Source organism: Centropristis striata, chromosome 20 (assembly GCF_030273125.1).
Source record: "Centropristis striata isolate RG_2023a ecotype Rhode Island chromosome 20, C.striata_1.0, whole genome shotgun sequence".
Taxonomy (NCBI): Eukaryota; Metazoa; Chordata; class Actinopteri; order Perciformes; family Serranidae; genus Centropristis; species Centropristis striata.
In genome coordinates this window covers 32392036-32417496 of record NC_081536.1, presented here as the reverse complement: position 1 = coordinate 32417496, position 25461 = coordinate 32392036, and the positions used below count along the sequence as shown (strand labels likewise).

At 37.9% G+C, this 25461-nt stretch overlaps 1 protein-coding gene across 1 annotated transcript in view; it reads left to right on the top strand.

Moving 5' to 3' along the window:
- The first annotated feature begins 904 nt into the window (after positions 1 to 904).
- Positions 905 to 25461, top strand: part of sertad2b (SERTA domain containing 2b) — a 57213-nt gene continuing 32656 nt past the window's right edge. The window contains exon 1 of the mRNA XM_059359757.1: positions 905 to 1040. The gene's annotated coding sequence lies outside the window, so the exon portion shown is untranslated. The remainder of the gene's footprint in view (positions 1041 to 25461) is intronic.

Below are 25461 nucleotides of genomic sequence, written 5' to 3'. Positions count from 1 at the left end.
GCTGCGTGACTGTACCTGCTTCCGTACGAGCGCTATTGGCCGCCAGCGCGGTGTGGGCGGGACACGACGCTCTGACTCACCTCTGAGTCACCGCACGACATGTCTGTCACACGCTGCCTGCTGCTGCCTTCAGGTACTGTGGGAAAAAACGGATATCTGAAAACTCGTGTCAAACATCCCCAATACGGACAGGGAAATAAGCAACTCAGGTGCTCTCATTAGGGATGCACGATATTATCGGCACGTTATCGGTATCGGTAGTATTACATATTCATATATTCATAAATGTAAATTTGTTCGAAGAAAACCATCTTTTGTTGCCTTTCACAATCAGACAGTATATCGCTTCTATTAAATTATCCAACAATAAGAAAGCAATTAAAACAGTTTATATTTGTGAACTATTAAATATATTTCGGTAAAATTATTTAAAAAAAACGCACAAAATTATTTAAAAAAACACACAAAATTATTTAAAAAACACACAAAATTACCAATGCTTACCATGCTTTAAGTACATTTTGATGCTGATACTTTTGTACTTTTACTTCAGTAAGTTTTGACTGCAGGACTTTTACTTGCAGTGGAGTAATTCTGCAGTGTGATATTAGTAATTTTAATTAATAAAGACATCTGAATACTTTTTCCACCACTGTCACATTCAGCACCTAAACACTAGAGTGAACTCAGCTTTCTGAGCTATATTGACCACCAAGGGACAGACAGACTAGGCTGTTCTTATTTACTACCCGTCTCATGGTCCTTAAACGTAGCACCAGACTGGCTGTTCTTACATGACTTCGCATTGGATCTGTGACATTGGAGGCGTTGTTGGACTGATCCTGGACCTGTACGCGGTCCATCAGTTTTATTTTTTCTAAAGGAAATAAAGAAATCACAGACATAGAAATCAGCAGTAGCGCAGTGAGCTTTCTGCCCTGACAACAACAACAACAACAACAACAACAACCTCAAAAGCCATTTCTTTTCAAATCTATTTTTCTACTTTAGCACCGTGCTGGACGGATCTGCCATAGAGGGTGAGTGTCTCAAAGTGCATCTTGAACTCTTTACGGTGTGTTGACGTCAGGTGTTATTGATTGATTGTGATTATAAGTTATGTTTTCTACAGTTTATCTCCATCTGGAGCCTCTGCGTGAGTCAGTGCATGCGTCCGCGTGTTTGTTCCTTATTTAAGCACCTTTAAACATGTTGATAAAGTAGCTGTTGGTGTGGTTAACACCTCTCTAATGAATGGAGAGGTATAAATGAGTCAAAGCTTTCACAAGAGGGAAAAGCGCAGCGTGGAATTCCCATTACGCACCGCTTATCTCCAAACTACGCTTAAGAAATCAGTGTTTTTTGGATTATGGTCTTTTTTCAAAGCTTGTACAATATAAAACAACGCTTCAGACAAACTAAACATGTTTAATTTAAGACGCTCTTTAGTTCGGCATACATCTGATACACCAAATATGACTTATTATTGTGCATTTTTGGAAAAAATGTGCCCACTTGACTGCCTTAATCGATTTTTAAAAAGTTGAAATTATTCAAACATGTGTTATGTTATATTATTTGTAAGCCGAATTTTGCAAGCTGCAGCAGAGAATTCATGTGTGATTTTTATTTTATGTTGCGTTTTCTGCTGAAGTGAAGGTCAATAAGATTTTTTGACCTTTTAACCTGTCAATTTGGATAAACTGACCATAGTGTACTCTAGCAGCATTATATAACACACACACACACACACACACACACACACACACACACACACACACACACACGTTTTTGTACTTCTATCTTTGTGGGGACCCTCATTGGAACAGTGAATTCCCTTGCAAGGTTATAATAGTTTTACATTTTTCATTAGTTTTAATTTTATTTTTGTTGTGAATTTTTGTTTTCAAATTCAGTTATTTTAATTCGTTTTTAGAGTGAGATGCTAGTTTTAGTTTAGTTTTTATTAGCTGTAGTTTTTTGTAGTGGGGTATTTGTTGGGTGGGAGATTAAAAGAGATCACAGTAAATTTTGCCTTTATTTTCTTTGTCTTATCCATCTTCATTATGTATGAAAAAAGTTGACAAAGACGAAAACGAAGGACATTTTCACTATAATTTTGTTAGTTTTATAACCACTTAAACTCTCACTTTTATTTTTATTTCAGTTTACAAAAATGTTTTTTCAATTCTAGTTTTCGTTACTTTGTTTCGCTTTTCCTTAACTATAATATCCTTGTTCCCTAGCACCGTACCCTAACCAATGGGTCTCAAACTCGCGGCGCACGGGCCAATTGTGGCCCCCACCTTGATATGAAAGTTTAATGTGAGTTTTAAATGAATGGCACTTTATCGTGTTGTGTGTGGAAGGTCCCTTTAATTACTTTTTTGGGTAATTTTGTGTATTTCTTATAATTTTGTGTCTTTTTTTAGTCATTTTGTGTCTTTTTTAAGTAATTTTTTTTTCTGGCATTTTGTGTCTTTTTTTGGTCATTTTGATACTGCCTCCAGCGGCCCCCAGGTCGAAATGTCCTCACTTTGCAAAAATGTCCTCACTCTGTTGGTTAAAAACCTGTCCTGGTCCTCACTATGTAGGAAGTACAAGAACACACACACACACACAGACTGACTGATCTCCCTACTTGGGTTTGATCCACACTGCTGTAATAATATATGCGAGTGAAGTGTCACTGAGTTCAAACTGCAGGCAGCAGGGTAATAATGGTGGGATGACAAGTGTATTTTAGTTAATAATAGTTATATAATAATAACAATATCATGAATCATAGTCAGGTTGTAGTAGTAATATCCTAGTAGTAGGCCGAGGATATTTCTCACGTGTTATCTTACACACTCATGTTTGCAGGTGCACTGAACAAACAGTACACACAACTATCTGCTGCACTGTTTTCTTATGGTGCAATACTGTTGTACTGTCATACTCAGTGGTGGAAGAAGTATTCAGACCCCTTTACTGCAGTAAACGTACTAATATCCTTGGCTTTTTTACCTTTTAACCCTTTTATTTGATTTTTTTAAATCTCTTTCTGTTTTTGGATTGAGTTTTTATTATTATTTTATTGTTTTACTGTTGTCGTTTTTTTTTTGTTTTTTTTTTAGCATTTTATTGTTTTTATAACTATATTTGTGTATGAATTTTGCTGTATTTTAATAACTGTACAGCACTTTGGTCAACTGAGGTTGTTTTTAAATGTGTTAAGATGTCTTGAGGTCAGAGGTCGAAGGCGCTCTTTGATGAATGCCATTCTGGTTTAAACCTCTCAAGTCCAGGAGATTTTGGTTCAAATTTGTCAACTTCCTCTGCATTAATTTCTGTCTATGTTTAGCTATCAGTCAGATTTTTCATTTTATTTTAATTAACAAAGTATAAAGCTGCCAGGAACCCAAAATACAAACAAAACACACATGTCTATGGAAATGTATCGTTTTGCTTTTTACCATTTATACACACAAAAACAGCAGAAATAACAATACATAATAAAACTACAAAACAGTCTTTTTGCACTTAAATTAAAAATAGTAATAGTTTTCATTGTAGACAGAAAATTCACATTTTATAAATGGTCTACAGCAGTGATTCCCAACAGGGGGGGCGCCAAAGATCCACGGGGGGTGGCGAAGCCCTCTTGATTTTAAGGGATGTAATAAATCTAATGTGTTAAATATAGATGAGTCAGCATTTAATTCATTAGTGGGACAAAAACAACTAAATAAGGGCTACATTAAACGTTCATTCATTTATTTTAATAGAAAAATCACTATAAAAAAGTTTAAAAATAAAGGCTATATCGCGAGAATAAGGACATGTGTAACATCCCTCCTGCAGTAAACACAGGTAACCTCACCTAGTGGTAACCTCACCTAGCGCTAACCTCACCTAGCGGTGACCTCACCTAGCGGTAACCTCACCTAGCGGTATCCTCACCTAGCGGTAACCTCACCTAGCGGTAACCTCACCTAACGGTAACCTCACCTAGCGGTAACCTCACCTAGCGGTAACCTCACCTAGCGGTAACCTCACCTAACGGTATCCTCACCTAGCGGTATCCTCACCTAGCGGTAACCTCACCTAGCGGTAACCTCACCTAACGGTAACCTCACCTAGCGGTAACCTCACTTAGCGGTATCCTCACCTAACGGTAACCTCACCTAACGGTAACCTCACCTAACTGTAACCTCACTTGACGGTAACCTCACCTAGCGGTATCCTCACCTAGCGGTAACCTCACCTAGTGGTAACCTCACCTAGCGGTAACCTCACCTAACGGTAACCTCACCTAGCGGTAACCTCATATAATGGTAACCTCACCTAGCGGTATCCTCACCTAGCGGTAACCTCACCTAACGGTAACCTCACCTAGTGGTAAGCTCACCTAGCGGTAACCTAGTGTAACATCCCTCCTGAAATATACACAAGTAACCTCACCTAGTGGAAACCTCACCTAGCGGAAACCTCACTTAGCGGTAACCTTACCTGGCGGTAACCTCACCTAGCGGTAACCTAGTGTAACATCCCTCCTGAAGTATACACAAGTAACCTCACCTAGCGGAAACCTCACCTAGCGGTAACCTCACCTAGCAGTAACCTCACCTAGCGGTAACCTCACCCAACGGTAACATCACCTAACAACAGAAACACAGAGCTAATGGAAAAATGGCGAAGCGTCAAGGAGACGAAAATGCTGAAAATCTCAAAGAGAAAGAGAGGGTACCATGAAAGTCACATTGAGTTCGGCTTCATAGAAGCAATGGACAATGGGGGGGTCGCCAAAGGTCTAGAAACATAAATGTCACACTGTGAAAGCTCCTATGATTGAACTTTCAACTGGCTTTCTCAGCTTGTCTACATATCATATATAAATAAAGTTATTACTGTAAATAAAACGTGTATTTACAATGAATAGATGGACTCCAGAGGGTTAACCTTCGCTAAAATCTAGCCGAACTTTGGCTCATTATTGGCCGCCGTCAAATGGCAACGGGGGCTGCCGGAATTTTGTCAACGGGATTACACAAGCAAGCAACCAGGCTTCTAATTTAGCAGCTAATCCAGATTAAGGTGCCGTGGTTCGTCTGTGTTCTCAGCCTGCAGCTCAGACGCTGCGGCCCGTCTGGCACACTGAACCAGCAGCCATTCACTGTCTGTCTGAAACACAGGGATGGTGCATTCAAGGACCCTGAGCTAAGGTCACGTCCCGACAGTACATCATAAAACAAATTCCTGTACACGTTTTATAAACCAGTGTGCAGAAAAACCAGCTCAACTGTGGTTTTTAAAGGGGGATTTTGTCCTTAAATGCAACTGTGATGGATTTACTTTTATGATTTCCAGATGGATTGTGTGTTTTGTTTTTACAAAAATCTGGACTCAGTTTGGAATAAAATTAGCGAGTGCTTCCCCTGCCACGCTGAACTGCTGATCCACAGAGCAGCTGTGCTCCAAGTGAGTTTTTTTTCCCACCAAAAGAACTGAACTCAATACTCCAGAGTTTAAATAAAGCACTCCACAAATGACCCGATGAGTCTTAATAAAACGGCCTAACGAGCACCTGACTGTCTCGTAAGGAGCACGTGTGGCTGCAGGCAGCAGCTGGTTGGAGACGAACCTTTCAGACGGTCCTCGGGTCACCTGTCTGCTGAAAACATCCTTGAACGGGACGCTAAACTCAAACCTCCTCACTCATTTTAAATCACATCCACCAATATACACTGCCTTGTCAACATCTTCTGTTGGGAAATTCTGCATTTATGCTGCATGAAGTGTGACACAACAGGATATATAAAGTTTAAGGATAGAACAGGTAATATATTTCCTCCTGAGTTTGAAACTACCAACTGCTGCTACTGTTTTTTCTGACCTTTTAATGCATTTGGCATTCAGTATGGAGAGAGAGAGAGAGAGCTCTGTGAACTATAAATAGACAGTGGTTGGTGGTTGTGATGATCCCTCCGTACGACTGGCATCGCTCAAACTCGTGGCCCGCGGGCCAATTGCGGCCCTCGTGACGATATTTTGTGGCCCCCACCTTGATATGAAAGTTTAATGTGAGTTTTATATGAATGACACTTTACCGTGTTGTATGTTGAAGGTCCCATTCTGTGTCTTTTTTTGGGTAATTTAGTGTATTTTTAAAAATAATTTTGTGTCTTTTTTTGTAGTTTTGTGTCTTTTTTGATAATTTTGTTTCTTTTTTGGTAGTTCTGCGTATTTTTTTTTGTCATTTTGTGTATTTTTTAAAATCATTTTGTCTTTTTTAAATAATTTTGTGTCTTTTTTGATCATTTTGTGTATTTTTTAAATAATTCTGTGTCTTTTTTGGTAATTTTGTGTCTTTTTTAAAGTAATTTAATTTTTTTCTGTCATTTCGTGACTTTTTAAAATAATTTTGTCTTTTTTAAATGATTTTGTGTCTTTTTTTGGTCATTTTTGATACTGCCTCCAGCGGCCCCCAGGTAATTTGAGACCCCTGGTTTAAGGGGAGATGAAGGTGCATTAGTTTGCCCCATCACTTGTCACTTCAATGTCACAATATGTGATCTAGTGTGTGTGTGTGTGTGTGTGTGTGTGTGTGCTCTATATTCTCAGTGCCTTTACTTTGAGCACCATCATCAGCCCACCCCTTCAGGCACTGACCTCCTTTTCTTTACACACACAGGCAGCACCTTTTCCCGCTTCTTTTCTTCTCTATCTTGTGTGTGTGTGTTTGTGTGTGTGTTCTTGTACTTCCTACATAGTGAGGACCAGGACACGTTTTTAACCAACAGAGTGAGGACATTTTTGCAAAGTGAGGACATTTCGGCCGGTCCTCACTTCTTTAATGGCTTTTTTGAGATTTCAGACTTTGTTTTAAGGGTTAAAGGTTACATGATAATGATAATGAAATGAAAAAGACACAAAGTGACCAAAAAGACACAAAATGACTGAAAAAACACTAAATTACTTTTAAAAAAGACACAAAATTACTAAAAAAGACACAAAATGACCAAAAAAAGACACAAAATTACTTGTAAATTGTGAGGGCCACAATATATCGTCACGAGGGCCGCAATTGGCCCGCGGGCCGCGAGTTTGAGACCCATGATTTTTACTTTTTTCCTTATTTTCTAACACACCTGTAACATTGTTCATAACAGCCCAAAATCTAGACAGTTTACATGATTTTTTCTTATCTTAATATGCTAATATTTACATAATGGCATATTTAGGAAGTGTTATAGCTGCTCTATGTCATGTAAAATGCTGTTATTGGAGACAACCTTTTAGCTCCCGCAAGCCTTCTCATGTAATCATGATTGATTACAACATTAACATGTTTCCACAGTACTTACTCTGTGTTTATGATGTGCATCACAATGCACTTAGTTGTCTAATCACAGAGGAAGTATTGTGCTGCATTCACAGATCCAGAGGAGACAAGACTAAGTATAGATCTGAGGCACATATTTTCTACATGCAGAACACACACACACACACACACACACACATACACACACACACACAAACAGGGGGATCGGATGTCAGAAGAGCAGCGCTTGCAGAGCAGAGCCTCTTAACGAGAGCCAAAAGAACAAAGTATTAATAATAAATAAGCCTGCATTTAGAGAGAGGATAGATAGATAGATAGATAGATAGATAGATAGATAGATAGATAGATATTTGAGACCCCTGTGTTACTGTAATGTGACGATGGTGCAAAACAAGGTTAAGCCACCGACGTAAATGCATATGTTGAGATTCATGTCTTGCAATGCATTTCATAAATAGACGTGTTATATAACTGTCTAGCAGGAAGAGGGCCAATTCAAGTCAGTTTTGTATTCTTTTAACTCTATGGAGTCTTACATGACTATTTTGTCCATTTTTGAATCTTTTTCATGTCTTTTCATGTCTTTGTAAGTCATTTTGTGTCTTTTTTGGTCATTTTGTGGGGTTTTTTGGGGTTATTCTGTCGTCTCATTTTGTGTTTATTTGTGGTAATTTTGTGGGGTTTTTTTGGTAATTTTGTGGTATATTTATATATATATATATATATACAGACAGACAGACAGATGGATAGACACACATTATGCATCTAGTTTGTATGTAATTTAATTTTCAGTTTTGAACAGTGTAACTGAATTGTTGAGCTGGACACTATTGCAGTGGTTGTTGTGAAAATGAATGATCCTCTGAGCACTTCATACATAAATTAAGCCACACAAAACACACACACACACACACACACACACACACACACACACACACACACACACACACACACACACACACACACACACACAGAAACGTTGAGTTGTTAGGAAGTGATGGTGTTACCTCCCTCAGCACAGTGACTCATTGCTTCACTACCTGTATAGTAGTCCATGTTACATCATGTCCTCTGTTGGAATACCCCCTCCCACACACTCTTCCTCCCCTCTGACACTGAGAACATGATGTTCATGTTGGAAACAATCACAATGAAAGCAGTTCAACATCAACATTAGAATCAGCAGCGGTGTATTAATATAAGACTTCTCCTGCTCAACTCCTGGATGATAATTCATATTAAAGCGACGACAAGAAACTTTATTTTTGCGTTGATTCTGGCGACCCCTGTGGACAGAAGCGGTACTGTCACCATCAGCACCACTGTTGTGATCTGGATTTGTTTTTTGAGGCGAGTTAAAGACAGAAAGACGTTACTTATTTTTAATGCATCATGATGTGTTACTGCAGGGGTCTCAAACTCAAATTACCTGGGGGCCACTGGAGGCAGTATCAAAATGACCAAAAAAAGACACAAAATGACAGGAAAAAAGACACAAAATGACAGAAAAAAAAACTAAAATCCTTTATAAAGACACAAAATGACCAAAAAATACACAGAATTACCAAAAAAGAGACACAATTATTAAAAAAAGACACAAAATGACCCAAAAAACACAAAATTACTAAAAAAAAGACACAAAATGACAAAAAAGACACAAAATTACTGAAAAAAGTTATTAAAGGGACCTTCCACACACAACACGTGTGTTTTTTTGTGGCCCCCACCTTGATATGAAAGTTTAATGTGAGTTTTATATGAATGGCACTTTACCATGTTGTGTGTGGAAGGTCCCTTTAATTACTTTTTTTGTAATTTTGTGTCGTTTTTTTTAATTGTGTCTTTTTTAATCTTTTTTTGTCTTTTTTGGTCATTCTGTGTTAATTTTGGTAATTTTGTGCCTTTTTAAAATAATTTTGTGACTTTTTAACAATTGTGTGTCTTTTTTTTTAACAATTTTGTGTCTTTTTTTTTAGCAATTTTGTGTCTTCTTTTTGTCATTTTGTGTCCTTTTTGGGTCATTTTGTGTCTAAAAAAATAATTTTGTGTCTTTTTTGGTAATTCGGTGTCTTTTTGGTCATTTTGTTTATTTTTTTAAATATTGTTTTTTTCTGTCATTTTGTGTCTTTTTAAAGTAATTTAGTGTTTTTTCTGTCATTTTGTGTCTTTTTAAAGTAATTCTGTGTCTTTTTTCTGTTATTTTGTGTCTTTTTTTTTAGTAATTTTGTGTCTTTTTTTGGTCATTTTGTTTATTTTATTAAGTAATTTATTTTTTTCCTGTCATTTTGTGTCTTTTTTTGGTAATTTTGATACTGCCTCCAGCAGGTAATTTGAGTTTGAGACCCCTGACTTAGACACAGTATCGTTTGGAGCGAAATGGTTAAAATAACAATGTTACTCTGCTAAAAAATGTCCCAGGTATGATGTTTACCATGCTCATCATCTTTGCAGAGAATTTTACAAGTTAGAAACTGAACTTTTACTGTTCTTTGTACTTTTCCTGCAAAGTAACAGTAGAAGCTAGAAGTTGCCAGCACCTCTCACTCTGCAGCTCACTCTGTCCTCCAAGCTGCTCCGTCTGCAGGACATGTTGCTGCTCACGCACCCTCTTTCTGCAGCGGCCTATTGTTTACTGAGGTTTTTATGTATTTCCTGCAAAAATAGCAGATACTGAAAACCTAAACTTACCTATTTGCTCTTCATTTGTACAAGTGTGTGCATTATACACATGCATTATAATTTCGACTTTTTTGTCATTTTGACTTTTTTTTCGTGACTTCAACTTTTTTCTTTTCATTTTGACAATTTCTTGTGACTTCAACTTTCTCATTATTTTGACTATTTTGTCATGATTTCGACTTTTTTGTCATTTTGAATTTTTTCTTGTGACTTCAACTTTTTTTCTCATTATTTTGACTATTTTCTCCTTATTTCGACTTTTTTCGTGATTTCAACTTTTTTTTCTCATTTTGACTTTTTTTTAATGATTTCAACATTTTTTTCTCATTTTGACTGTTTTCATGTGACTTCAACTTCTTTCTCATTATTTTGACGATTTTCTCGTTGTTTTGACTTTTTTTCTCATTTCGACTTTCTTTTTCTCATTTTGACCTTTTCTTCATGATTTCAACGAAGTATTTTGATGTCATTAAAAGGGAAATTTTAAATGCCTAAAATGCTTAAAATGGCCCAATTATAGTTTGCTGATACATATAGCATAATATATCCAGAAATTACAGATAAAAAACCATATAACAGATTAAATAAGACATTGAGGACAGTCTTCTGGATCGGAGCCTGTAGTTTCCCACAGTGAAAAAATTCAGCCATGGCAAATGTTCAATGAGTGAGGGAGTGTTAACAGCCCTGCCCTGATATTGGGATATTTGGCTTGTAGCCGCTGTATGATTATGGCCTAATGATTATACACTTTGTTATACAGTGCTGTGTCAGCTTGGCAGCCGTTCAAGTGGAGGATATCTGTGTCAATGGTACAGAGTAGCATTTGTGGAGATTACTGTTTGGGTCTCTCGCTGAATGATGATGTGTAACACCATAATTTGGGCTTTGTGTAGAAGCAAGTTGTGCATTCTGGGCAACAAATGTACACACAATTCCATGTAACGTACAGCTGATCGTGCATATAGTACACAGACAGTATAGTGCACTGTTGAATAGGTAAAGTGACCTCACATTCACAGTTTTACCTCCCACATTAACAATTTTACCTCCCACATTCACATTTTTACCTCTCACATTAAAATTTTTACCTCCCCCATTCACATTTTTACCTCTCACATTAACAATTTTACCTCGCATTCACAAAAAATACCTCTCACATTCACAATTTTACATCTCACATTCACAATTTTACCTCTCACATTAACAGTTTGTCCTCTCACATTCACTTTTACCTCTCACATACAGAATTTTACTTCTCACATTTACAAAAATACCTCTCACATTCACACTTCTACCACTCACATTAATAATTTTACCTCTCGCATTCACAATTTTACCTCTCACGTTCATAATTTTACCTCTCACATTCACAATTTTACCTCTCACATTCACAATTTGTCCTCTTACATACACAGTTTTACATCTCATATTCACAATTTTACCTCTCACATTCATAATTTTACCTCTCACATTCACACTTTTACCTCTCACATTAACAATTTGTCCTCTCATATTCACATTTTTACCTCTCACATTAACAATTTTACCTCGCATTCACAAAAAATACCTCTCACATTAACAATTTGTCCTCTCACATTCACAATTTTACCTCTCACATTCACAATTTTACCTCGCATTCACAAGAAATACCTCTCACATTCACACTTATACCTCTCACATATACAATTTTACTTCTCACATTTACAAAAATACCTCTCACATTCACATTTCTACCTCTCACATTAACAATTTGTCCTCTCACATTCACAATTTTACCTCTCACATTCACAATTTTACCTCTCACATACACAATTTTACTTCTCACATTTACAAAAATACCTCTCACATTCACATTTCTACCTCTCACATTAACAATTTTACATCTCACATTCACAATTTTACCTTTCACATACACAGTTTTACCTCTCACATGAAAAATTTTACCTCGCATTCACAAAAAATACCTCTCACATTCACAATTTTACCTCTCACATTAACAATTTTACCTCTCACATTCACTTTTACCTCTCACATACACAATTTTACTTCTCACATTTACAAAAATACCTCTCACATTCACATTTCTACCTCTCACATTAACAATTTTACATCTCACATTCACAATTTTACCTCTCACATACACAATTTTACCTCTCACATTCACACTTTTACCTCCCACATTCACAATTTTACCTCTCACATTAACAATTTTACCTCGCATTCACAAAAAATACCTCTCATATTCACATTTTTACCTCTCACATTAACAATTTTACCTCGCATTCACAAAAATACCTCTCACATTCACAATTTTACATCTCACATTAACAATTTTACCTCTCTCATTAACAATTTTACCTCTCGCATTAACAATTTTACCTCTCGCATTCATAATTTTACCTTTCACATACACAATTTAGCAAATCTGGGACATCCTGATTGGGCTCGGGCTGAACTGGACCAGAGAACGTTGGTTTAGCTTTGAATCGACCGTTCTGAACCATCAGAGCTCAGGTGCTGACTGGAAGTACAGATTAACGTTTGAGCGGCGTGTTTAGACCGGATCGGACCAGATGGGTCTGGACTGGATTCATTTCAGATCATTTTTCTCTCATTTTTCCATCCTATTTGCTGTTGCGTTCCTGCAGAAACGGCTCACATTCTCAGGTTTTCCACATTGTGTTGTTTCCAGAAAACTCTCGCTCCATTTCACTTTCCCTCTATTTGTTTGTTTGAGCAGTTTGAGGCTGAAAAAATCTTGGAAGCAAAAGATTTTTCTTACAGGTTTGGTTTGGCTCACAATCGGTGTGCTGAAGGAGAAAAGTTAAACTAAATATTTAGTAGTCAGATTTGCTTTTTTTCCCTTCCAGTCATCGCCCTGCTCTGAACGCTTCCCCTCTGATTTTATAAAGATGATTTTTTTGTTTGTTGTTCAGTAGCTCACTGCTGCGTTTGGTTGATCAGGATTTGGACACAACATGTACAAATGAACAGAGGAAATAGAAACAACAAAATGTACACACATATATATATATAAATCCCACTGAAATACTCAGAGTACAGCCTCTGTTCAGTTAGCATTGTCCGTCCTAGTTGGGAATTCCCCCAGATTCTCGTTGTATCTAAAACTTGGTTGTCAGTTTTTACAGACAGTATGAATTTTGTTGGAAAGATGATCTGTATTATAGTAGAAGAGTGGAAAAACTAATAATTTTAGTGGAGTTTCTAGCTGTCATCTGTGTCACAAAAAGGCAGAAACCTGAAAAGTGAAGCCGTAAACCTGCAGTCTTTCTGATGGCCAGCAGGGGGCGACTCCACTCGCTGCAAAATGAAGTAAACTTGTATAGAGGTCTATGACAAAATGACCCTTCCCTTCAATTGACTTTTTTTTTGGCAATTTTGTGTGTTTTTTTTAGTAATTTTGTGTGTTTTTCAGTAATTTTTTGTCTTTTTTTGGTAATTTTGTGTCTTTTTTGGAAATTTTTTGTCTTTTTTTTGTGATTTTGTGTCTTTTTAAAAATAATTTTGTGTCTTTTATAATTTTGTGTCTTTGTTAGTAATTTTGTGTCTTTTTTGGTAATTTTGTGTCTTTTTTGGTAATTTTGTGTCTTTTTTATAATTTTGTGTCTTTTTTTGTAATTTTGTGTCTTTTTTTTGTAATTTTGTGTCTTTTTTTGGTCATTTTGATACTGCCTCCAGTTTGAGACCCCTGCTTTAGGGTGTGGCTATTAGAGGTGAGGCAAAAAATCAACACAACATAGTATCGCAATATTTTGCATGGCAATATTATATCAATTCATGGTCGTCAGGTATTGATGTTTAGCGAAAAGTTTGACTTTAATCAATAAAACCACTTGATTAAGGTTAGGGTAACTTCTGCACTTAACTACTGCAGCCTAACTCTGTTGACTCTTGGTTTCACGTGGAACTCAAACACAAAAAAACCTAAGTTCTTATAAATCAGATGATACAAACCTCCATATTTCACAGAACATAGTATGTTGCTTGTATCGTTCACACTGTCAGCTATTTTTATTTTATAAAATTCAAACCACTATTTTACTATCAGATGAGTGCAACAAGTAAGCAGATTTTTTGAGGTCTATATTCTTTTTTTATCTATATAAACTTTGTAAAATGTGACCATATAAACAGATATTGGTAAAGTCAACAGTTACACTGACCATCACACAGTGAAGATAGACAACGGAGGATCTCAGCTGGGAGTTTAAATTCACACACAGCCATGAAGGCTTCCTGAGCTGTGGTTTGCTACAGGCTACTTACAGAATTTAAAATAACAATGGAGCTCTGTTTTGGTGCTCAGTTGCACTTTTTATGAATGTATGTATGTGAATGTGTGTGTGTGTGTGTGTGTGTGAAGACCGCAAACACAAGCGGTGCATTTACTCTCCGCTTTGTGACTTTCTTTTTTCGGACCAACACATGTTCATCTGTTTTTCCCCCCAAATATGTTTTTTTTTTTTTGGAGTGTGGACAAAGGACTGGGTGTCTGGAGAGGGTGCTGGGTGGGAGGGGAGCCGGGACGATGGGTGATGGGTGGGAGTCTGCAGGGGACGGCTGGCTGGCTGGCTGCGTGTGTGTGTGTGTGTGTTCTTGTCCTTCCTACATAGTGAGGACCACAACACGTTTCTTAACCAACAGAGTGAGGACATTTTTGCAAAGTGAGGACATTTAGGCTTTTTTTTTTTTTTTTTTGAGATTTCAGACTTTCAGACTGTTTTAAGGGTTAAAGGTTACATGATAATGATAATTAACTGAAACTGTACTGTGTGGTTACAAAACAAACTAAAATTATAGTGAAAATTATAGTGCAAAATTTACTGTGACCTCTTTTAATCTCCCACCCAACAAATACCCCATTACAAAAAACTAAAACTAACACTAAAACTAAAGCATTTCAAAAAAGATAAATACTAAACTATAACTAGCAAACTCACTCTAAAAACTCATTAAAACTAACTGAATTTGAAAACAAAAATTCACAATGAAAATTAAAACTAAACTATTATAACCTTGCAAGGGAATTCACTGTTCCAATGAGGGTCCTCACAAAGATAGAAGTACAAGAATGTGTGTGTGTGTGTGTGTGTGTGTGTGTGTGTGTGTGTGTGTGTGTGCGCGCGTGCATGTGCATTCATCTACATATCTGTCTGAATGTGTCTATGAACATGCATATACTCATCTGCTAGTGAACCAGTGTGTGTGTGTGTGCGTGTGTGTGTGTGTGTGTGTGTGTGTGTGTGTTCTTTTGTTTTGCTCCGGGTTGCTGGGTGATGGGACCAGCTGGGAGGGCTGAAGCCATTCACTTCCCTTCTGCTACCCTGAAGGCAGCCAGCAGAGAGAGAGAGAGAGAGAGAGACAGAGAGAGTGAGAGAGAGAGACAGAGAGAGAGAGAGAGAGAGAGAGAGAGAGAGAGAGAGAGAGAGAGAGAGAGAGAGAGAGAGAGAGAGAGAGAGAGAGGGGGTTCTAAAGAATAAAATAGAGGGGTAATAAGGAGGTAGAGGTTATACCTTATTGCAAAGAGAGAGAGAGAGATCTCTCTGAGAGATCAGATAAAACAGAAAGAGAGTGACAGCGAAGCAGAAAGGCTGAGGAAGTTTTGAACGCAGCTCAGAGTGAATGAAGAGATTCATGAAGGAAAGTGAGGGGGGGGGGGGGGGGGGGCTGAGGGAGGGAAAGTGTGTCAGGCTGAGTCGTGATAGAGCAGCAGAGCTGACTCAGCCAGTCTGGTCTGGCGTAGGAGGGCAGCAGCAGGGGAAGAAATAATTGATTACTAGACATGTAATTGGAATACAATAGTCAGATTACTATTAGAAGAATAGAAGAATAGCCTTTATTGTCATTGTACATAGAAACAACAACGAAATATTTCGAGAAAAAAGTTGCAAATTTACTAGATTAAAGTGGCGAAAAGAAGTCGCAGATTAAAAGTGGCAATTTGTTAAACAAAGTTGCAGATTTATGAGAATCTACTACTTTTAACCCTTTATCAGGCAAAGAACTATATTTGGTAACTTCAGGTAATATTTCGAGAAAAAAGTTGCAAATTTACTAGATTTAAAGTGGCAAATCTGCGCGAAAAAAGTCGCAGATTTACGTGAAAAAAGTGGAAAAAAAGCAACTTTTTTCTCGCAGATTCACATTCGGACTCCGTTGGTTAGCTGCTATAAAAGTAGCTGTATGGGAACAGAGGCTGAGGGGAACTAACTAGTGGGCGGAGCCTAAACACTCAGCCGCTTTCCAAAAAGTACTCAGTGGAAACACGCCTGTAGAGAATACTATTCCAGTGTTTGTACACCAAAAGGCATTTTCAAATTCATTTTTAGTGTGGACAACTTAGCACTGAGGCGGCTGTGGCTCAGTTGGTAGAGCGGTTGTCTTCTGATTGGATGGTTGGTGGTTCGATCCCTGACCATGGCAGCCTACATGTCGAAGTATCCTTGAGCAAGATGCTGAACCCCAAATCTCTCCCGATGCTGCGTTCATCGGTGTGAGAATGAATTCCCAATGGTGGCAGGTGGCACCATTTAGGGTAGCCTCTGCCACCAGTATGAATGTGTGGGTGAACGGGTGAATGAACGAAGTCTGTAGTGTAAAGCGCTTTGAGTGGTAGCAAAGCGACTAGAAAAGCGCTATATAAGTGCAGGTCCATTTACCATTTTACCATTTACTGAGACATCTCACTTTAGAGATGATCTTAGATGAGAAATCTTTCTGTTTGGGTGACAGGAACAGGTCTTGAACCCAAACCTCCCACTCCAAGCCGACCTCCGATCAGATTTTCCAATCTATCAAACAGTTTTCTTTGCTTTTTTCTTATCATTTCCACATCTTGTGACTGTATTCCTGATCAAAAAACAACAATCCCAGATGGGGGAAAATAGCTCTTTGTGGACGTTTTATCTGCAAGTGTTAGTAAAGAGAAGCTACCAAAGACATTGGAAAAACCTTAAAAAGAAAGATGAATAACCAGCAGAAGTGACTCTAAAGCTGAAGCGCTGTGGCTGCTTCCTTGTGCCATGACTTGTGAGTCGGCTCGCTTTCTTCCGAAGATTAATGACCTTCCTGTTTTCAGCTACAGTATCTCCCTCCGCAGAGTTTTCACTGCGGTTCAGTTTGACTTGAAGTGCAGTTTTAAAAGACGCTGCAGAATTTATTGTTGGAGGGAAGACAGCGAAGGAACACGGGACACAAACACGCACATACGGTGATACCAGAATGAGTCCACCTACTCTCTCTACTGCTATGACTGGAACCTTTACTGCTCATAATAACAATACCATCACTTCCAGTATTGCCAGCACCACTACTTCCTCTACTACAACAGCCTCTGCTCCCACTCACGCTATAGCCTGTGACCCAGCTGCAAGAGAGAGAAAGAGAAAGAAAAAAAGCGGGAAAAAAAATTGTGGGAACTGAATTCTCCACCATCAATGTGTTTTTGTTGGCTTTTCCCAAAGGACAGAGGTATCAGTGTCCCATCTACTGCTGGACTATTGGTGAGTTGTCCTGCTGGAATGTGTCACGCTCACCAGTTTGCTGTGGATGGGTTCACACACACACACACACACACACACACACACACACACACACACACACACACACACACACACACACACTGAAGAGTTAGGGTAAACTTTTTCCCAAAGCCAAAAAGCATTAAAACGTACAACAGAGCACTGTAGTGTATGTCTAAGGCGGTTATTACGGTTTCTTATAATGTCTTGACTGGCGTAGCTGTTTTGCAACATTATGTACACAACAGTGGCTCCTTTCTAAATCCAATAAATAATAATTTAATATGAGTTGCCTAACATTCTGATCAGGTAGTCTGATAAACAACATGCCAGTGAAGTCAGTGAATGGAGAGAGAAACCATTTATCTCACAAGTAATGAAGCAAAGGGGGAAAAAAAGGACTCCAACGAAAGAGAGACAGAGCGAGAGAGAGAAAGAGAACAACAACTTCTTTCCTGTAAGTCACCTGACACTGGAGGCGTCACACGGCCATGAGTAAACACACCTCCCTCCTGTTCTCTCTCTCTCTCTCTCTCTGTGTCTTCCTGTCTGGGTCGCCCATGCTTTTAGTCAAAGCACAACCCTCTTCTTGCAAGTTTAAAAAAGTTTTGTTTGGAGCACCCGTACTAGATTCTATATATAGACCTGTCTTCCTGACTTCTGCAGTCTATGCAAAGAAGTGTTTTCAGTCAAGGGAAGTAATGACTAATGATGATATTTTGCTGAACCAAAAGGGTTTTTTTTATTTATAAGGTTAGGACAGGTGTTATTTCCATACTTTTTAATATTGCTTCCCTACACCCTGTACACGACATACAGAAGATTCATATATCAGTAAACAACTACTTAAGTCAGGGGTCTCAAACTCAAATTACCTGGGGGCCGCTGGAGGCAGTATCAAAATGACCAAAAAAATACACAAAATTACTATAAAAAGACACAAAATGACCAAAAGAGACACAAAATGACAGAAAACAACCTAAATTACTTAAAAAAGACACAAAATGACCAAAAGAGACACAAAATGACAGAAAAATAACTAAATTACTTAAAAAAGAAACAAAATGACCAAAGAAAGACACAGAATTACCAAAAAGGACACAAAATTATTTTAAAAAAGACACAAAATGACCCAAAAAGACACAAAATGACCAGAAAAGGCACAAAATTACTAAAAAAAGAAACAAAATGATTTAAAAAAGACACAAAATCACCAAAAAAGACACAAAAACATTAAAAAGACACACAATTATTAAAAAAGACACAAATTTATTTTGAAAAAAAAGACAAAATTACTACAAAAAAAGACCCAATTATTTAAAAAAAGACTAAATTAACCAAAAAAGCATCCGAATATGGATCAAGCAAACCGACTGAGAACTCTTGAAAAGAGAGTTTTTCAGGGTCCAGTTCCAACTGGACTCTTGTTCATTTGTCACGGGAAAGAAAACAGGCCAACCACAGGATTCTGTGACATCAGGATCCCACAGTTTGCCTCGTGATCACTTCACTATAACATGGATCCAAGATAGCAGCTGTTGAGTGTCACAGTACAACGAGAGTAAAGGTACCAAGTCGAGGCAGCATGACGACATTTTGGGAGCATATTTGACTGAAACTGCAGCACCGCAGGAGGCCAACTTGCCTTGCTTACTTGCACTTCCCCTTTTGAAGTGCATGAGTCAAGACACTTAACAAGTGTTTGAAGTCTCAACATAATGAGAAGAAAGGCTGGCGGTAAGATGTGTAGGGGGGACGGATTCCATCCAGCTTTGGGTTGATATCAATTAAAAACAGTGAAGTGCAGAATTGTGGCACTAGACATGGATATATCATGCTGTATCAAGGATAAACCATCCTGTGTGTGTGTCTGTGTGTGTGTGATGGAGGCAGGAGCTGTATGGGGCAGAGAGGGGGGATGATGGACCCTGATAAAGAGACTGGTAAAGAGACAAAGAGAGAGAATAGGAGGAGATAGAGACAAAGAGAGAGGGAGAGAGAATGGGAAAGAAAGCAGATGGGTGTTTTTTTTTTAGTGTGGAGCCCCGTCCCCCCCCCCCCTCCCTCTATCCCCCCTCCTTGTTGGGATGGATTGCCACACCCATGTCTAATAGTATTAATAATATTCTTCTGTGGTCTTCTTCACACACCCTCCCCAAATCTGCCAGCACACATGGATGTTTCCACTGGTTTCACTTGAATTTTCTAACCCTAATATCAAATTTTTTAGTGTTAATAATCACATAATCAAAAGTGAACTTGCCCAGATTGTGCACAATGCTTTGGGTTTATAGTTTCCATGTCTAATGCAAGACATTTTCTTCCACGCCTTATAGCGTCATGACTGGAGTTCCTCAGGGTTCTATTCTGGGTCCTTTTCTCTTGACACTAACTTGACCCCAGGAAGGCTAGTGAACTGCCATGGCATAGGCTAATGGGGATCCTTTCATAAAACATAAAACATAAAACTCTCTTGGTTCCGTTGTTCACTATTATTACTTTTCCTATCGCACCTACGCAGATGACACTCAACTTAGCAGCATGAATCTTCATTAATTCAGAAATATCTTTAATACAACTGGGGCTTTGATATCAAATGTTGTAGTGTTAATGACCGCATAATCAAAAGTGAACTTGCCCAGATTGTGCACTTTGCTTTGGGTTTGTAGTTTACATGTGTAATGCGAGACATTTTCTTCCACACCTTATAGCGTCATGACTGGAGTTCCTCAGGGTTCTGTTCTGGGTCCTTTTCTCTTGACACTAACTTGACCCCAGGAAGGCTAGCGAACTGCCATGGCATAGGCTAATGGGGATCCTTTCATAAAACATAAAACATAAAACTCTCTTGGTTCCGTTGTTCACTATTATTACTTTTCCTATCGCACCTACGCAGATGACACTCAACTTAGCAGCATGAATCTTCATTAATTCAGAAATATCTTTAATACAACTGGGGCTTTGATATCAAATGTTGTAGTGTTAATGACCGCATAATCAAAAGTGAACTTGCCCAGATTGTGCACTTTGCTTTGGGTTTGTAGTTTACATGTGTAATGCGAGACATTTTCTTCCACACCTTATAGCGTCATGACTGGAGTTCCTCAGGGTTCTGTTCTGGGTCCTTTTCTCTTGACACTAACTTGACCCCAGGAAGGCTAGCGAACTGCCATGGCATAGGCTAATGGGGATCCTTTCATAAAACATAAAACATAAAACTCTCTTGGTTCCGTTGTTCACCATTATTACTTTTCCTATCGCACCTACGCAGATGACACTCAACTTAGCAGCATGAATCTTCATTAATTCAGCAATATCTTTAATACAACTGGGGCTTTGATATCAAATGTTTGTGTTAATGACCACCTAATCAGAAGTGAACTTGCCCAGATTGTGCACTATGCTTTGGGTTTATAGTTTACATGTGTAATGCAAGACATTTTCTTCCACACTCCTCTTCAAACAAATCTAGATGGATGTTGCTGATGGGATAAGATTAGATATGGACAAACCACAAACTATGGCCTCAAAACTTACCAATGAGTGCAATCAACATCAACTTGACACAATCTCCGCAAGAAGAGAACATTGACGTGTTATACAGAATGCATCCAATTCAGAATAAGTGCATATATTTACAAAAAAACTCCCCCTTTGAGCAAAAGATATCTTGTCTTTTTTGAATGTAGACTGCAAAGGTTTTGCATCATTTCATTCAGTTTTAATTGCATTTTTCACAGCGTCCCACCTTTTTTTTGGAATAGGGGTTTGCAGAAAACACGTTATTGTAACTTCATAAATCAGACAATCCTCATTCACTGAAGCACTTTCAACATGTGCAACAGGATGAAATAGAAACTGTGCAGTGCTCTGCTACTTGCAGTCAGTCAGGAGATTCTAATAGAAAACAATGCATGTAAAATATTATTGCCAAGTCATACTCACAACATTTTCAGTCAGGACCTGGTGTAAGGATAAGCATGTAGTTCTGATCTTTAGGGTTATGGGTTAGGAAATAAAAGACTTTGATGCTGTGATGTCCTCTGTATTGTAGAAAACTTTAATTTTGTATAGCATACGCAACCTTGTCTCATCAATCTGCATACAAATAACACAAATTTACACAAGTTATGTGCAATGCATACACCTATCCAATCCAGTTCTGCATGCATATAATCTGCACAGGAGCGTTTCTAAAAATAGCAACACTACCGGTTGCAGTGGATCATAAGGTTTGCAGTTGTAAAAAAAAGTCTCACAAAAAGTCTCACAGTCTCACAAAGTCTCTGCATATTGCAGAGATCAGGCTGGTATATGTGTCTGTTTATGAAGATTCTACTTCTAACACATGTTGTGAAAAATCAGTAGCGACTATGTTTATAAAAACAGCAGCAGTAGTTGTAGTAGCAGCTACAGTAACAGTTGTAGACATGGTGCAACATTGGTGACAGTAGCAGTAACTGTAGTTGTAGCATCCCTGGCTGGATGACGCTCCACTCTTCACAAACAAGCAAGAGTGGTCTTGTCATATTTTTTCATCCTGGTTTTTTGTATTTGTAATATTTCGAAACAGTGTCAAATTACATCAGAAATAGGGCGTAAAATTAAAAATTGTATATCACCATAGTAGACACTTTTAATTACCGTAAATCAAAGAAGAGCACAAAACTTTTACTTTTTTCTGTCAAACTGGAAAAAACACAGTTTTGCTGTGAAAATAGAACATTTTCATGCACAATTTATGGAGAAAAGGCAAAATTTATTGTGGCCTTTTTTAATCTTGCACCCAAAAAATATCCCATTACAAAAAACTAAAACTAACACTGAGACTAATAAAAACTAAACTAAAACTAAGCATTTTCCAAAAAAAAAAAGAAAAACTAGCAAACTCACTCTAAAAACTCTAAAAACTAAAACCACTGAAATATCCAAAACTATCATAACTTCAGTGTGCAGTGACTGCTTCATTATTAAGAGAAATAGAGAATAATGTGATCGATTTACGTAAACAAAACCGATGAGTAACACACACACGGCTATGAATCAATCATTCCAGCTGAATGTGTGTCACTCTGACATTTTTCTGCTTGTGCGTCTGTGTGAATTTATAGATCCTGATGATATAAAAATGCATGTGTGTGTTGTCACAATGAGTATAAATGGAACATGATGGTCAGCGGACTAATTCTGGAGACAGTCGCAATCCTGCGAGTTACCGCTCGTAGGTGCAACATGTAGCCTCATTTACTGGGCCGGAGCGATGAGTGGGGACAGTGAACTCACCATGAGTCAGGTTCACACTCAGAGTGACACACACATGCAACTCGATACATGCACAAAGAAACGTAGACACATCTAATGACAATAGGACAGAGCATTTGCTGCAACATTTTTCTAGTAGTAGTATTATTGTAGGTTCTGATGATTCTGTTTCATTTTCTTGTACATGTTTGGAAGTAACATTAACGTGTTTAAGCTTTAAATCAGGGGTCTCAAACTCAAAATACCTGGAGGCTGCAAAAAAAAGACACAAAATTACTTTTAAAAAAAAGACACAAAATGACAGAAAAAGACACTAAATTACTTAAAAAAGACACATGACCAAAACAAGACACTTAATTACTTTTAAAAGACACAAAATGACCAAAAAAAGACACTAAATTACTTTGAAAAGACACAAAATGACAAAAAAGACACTAGATTACTTAAAAAAGACACAAAATGACCAAAACAAGACACTAAATTACTTTAAAAAAAGAAACAAAATGACAAAAAAAAAGACAAAATTACCAAAAAAAGTAAATAAAGGAACCTTCCACACACAACATGGTAAAGTGCCATTCATATAAAACTCACATTAAACTTTCATATCAAGGTGGGGGCCACAAAATATCGTCACGAGGGCCACAATTGGCCCGCGGGCCGCAAGTTTGAGACCCATGCTTTGAATGCATTAAATGTTTTGCATTGTGCTTTTTGCAATTCTCTTCCTGTTAGTCAATTTAAAAAACCTCAGAAAAAAATGCAAATATATGGACAGAATTTAAGAAAAATACTGAAAAAAAACCCAGCAGCTAAGAAAAGCAGAGGATTCTAAATAAGGATAAAGCAACAGCAACAAGGCAGGGAAGACAAGGAACAGGCAGATTTAGCACAGAGAGGGAAATAAAAGAAGAGCGAGGGAGAAATAAATAAAGATAGATGGATGGAGGGAGGGAGGGAGGGGTGTTGTGGGTGCAGCTCTCCAGTTGGTGTTGCTATGGTCCTGCCCTCCCTGCTCACTGAGCCATTTCCTGTTTTTGACCTGAAATCTTTATTTAGAGCCATCCCTCCTCGCTGCTCAGCATTCATGACTCAACTCAGAGTCCAGAGAGATGAACACAGAACTAAAATCAGATCTCCATTCACCACAGAAGCTACGTATGCATGCACGCACACAGCTAACCAGGCTAACAGGCTAACCTGTTAGCTACATACTCCAGCTGAGGCTTCATTCAGCCTCTGTGCATGAAACGGATACACTGAGACTCCCTGTTGCCAAGGTTAACCCTTTGATGCACAACACGGGTCTAAAGTGACCCGATATGTATTTTTATTTTCATCTTTGCAATAAATCATTTTCATCATTCAGTATTCCAGGTTTTCCTCAATTAGTTTGTTTTTGATCATCATACATCCTAATTTATATGTTTTCCTTTATTCATTTTTTAACAAAATCCCTTTTTGTGTCACTACTCTTCTAATGCACAACATGGGGGAAAAATGACCCATATCCATTTTTTTCAGCTAAGTAGCTTGCTAAGCTCACTACTTAGCTAATTTCTTGGCTAATTAGCTTGCTAAGCTAACTACTTAGCTAACTTCTTGGCTAAGTATTTAGCTAAGCAGCTTGCTAAGCTAACTACTTAGATAACTTTTTTGCTAAGTAGCTTGCTAAGCTAACTACTTAGATAACTTTTTTGCTGAGTAGCTTGCTAAGCTAACTACTTAGCTTACTTCTTGGCTAAGTAGCTTACTAAGCTAACTACTTAGCTAACTTCTTGGTTAAGTAGTTAGCTATGTAATAATACCAAAACTTTTTTTTCTTCATAAAGTATGAGAAGCAAAATGGAAATAATGATCTCTTGTTATTAAAAACAAGATATTTAAAGAATACTTGGAATATTCAATCATAAAATAAGTTGATATCAAAAGATAGAGCACAGAAACACACAGCAGCATTTAATAACATGAAGGGAATGAATGAGGGTCATTTTGACCCATGTTGTGCATTAAAGGGTTAACACAATATTTCATTGTTTGACCCACAGTTTCTATAAGCTGTCTGCACTGAGTCATGTGAAATCTAATGCATGTTATATATTGTTCAACAGTGGCGGTTCTAGACCAGTTTTACTGTGGGGGCCAAGCAGGGGCCAGTGTTTAATTCTGGGTTCATTTTGTGCACAATGAGATATTGTTTGAACAAAAAATAGGTAAGAATTGTTCCGTCATTCATCGTTATAAATTGATCATTTTATTATTAATTTGACACAGGGGCCACAGCAGGGGCCAAGGGCTTCTTCACAGGGGCAGTGGCCCCTGGAGGCCCCTGTGTAGAACCGCCACTGCTGTTCAGTGATGGAGGTTTTTTTTGCGTCTTGTAATCTTTTTGCCAGTAATGACTTGAAACCTGCAAAATCAGTTACAAATATGAAAACTTTATTATCCACTGTGTGGAAATTCCTCTTTGGTTTCACCATAGACATGATGTCTCAAAACAACAGAACACATAGTAAAATAATAAAGAAAAAACATTTCAAGGATAGAAAAAATATAAAATAGCCAACAGCAATAACTGCACTTCACTCATCTCCCATTCAAGTACAACATTTAACAAAATATTTCCAATAAAATAGCTGCGAGTGGTGG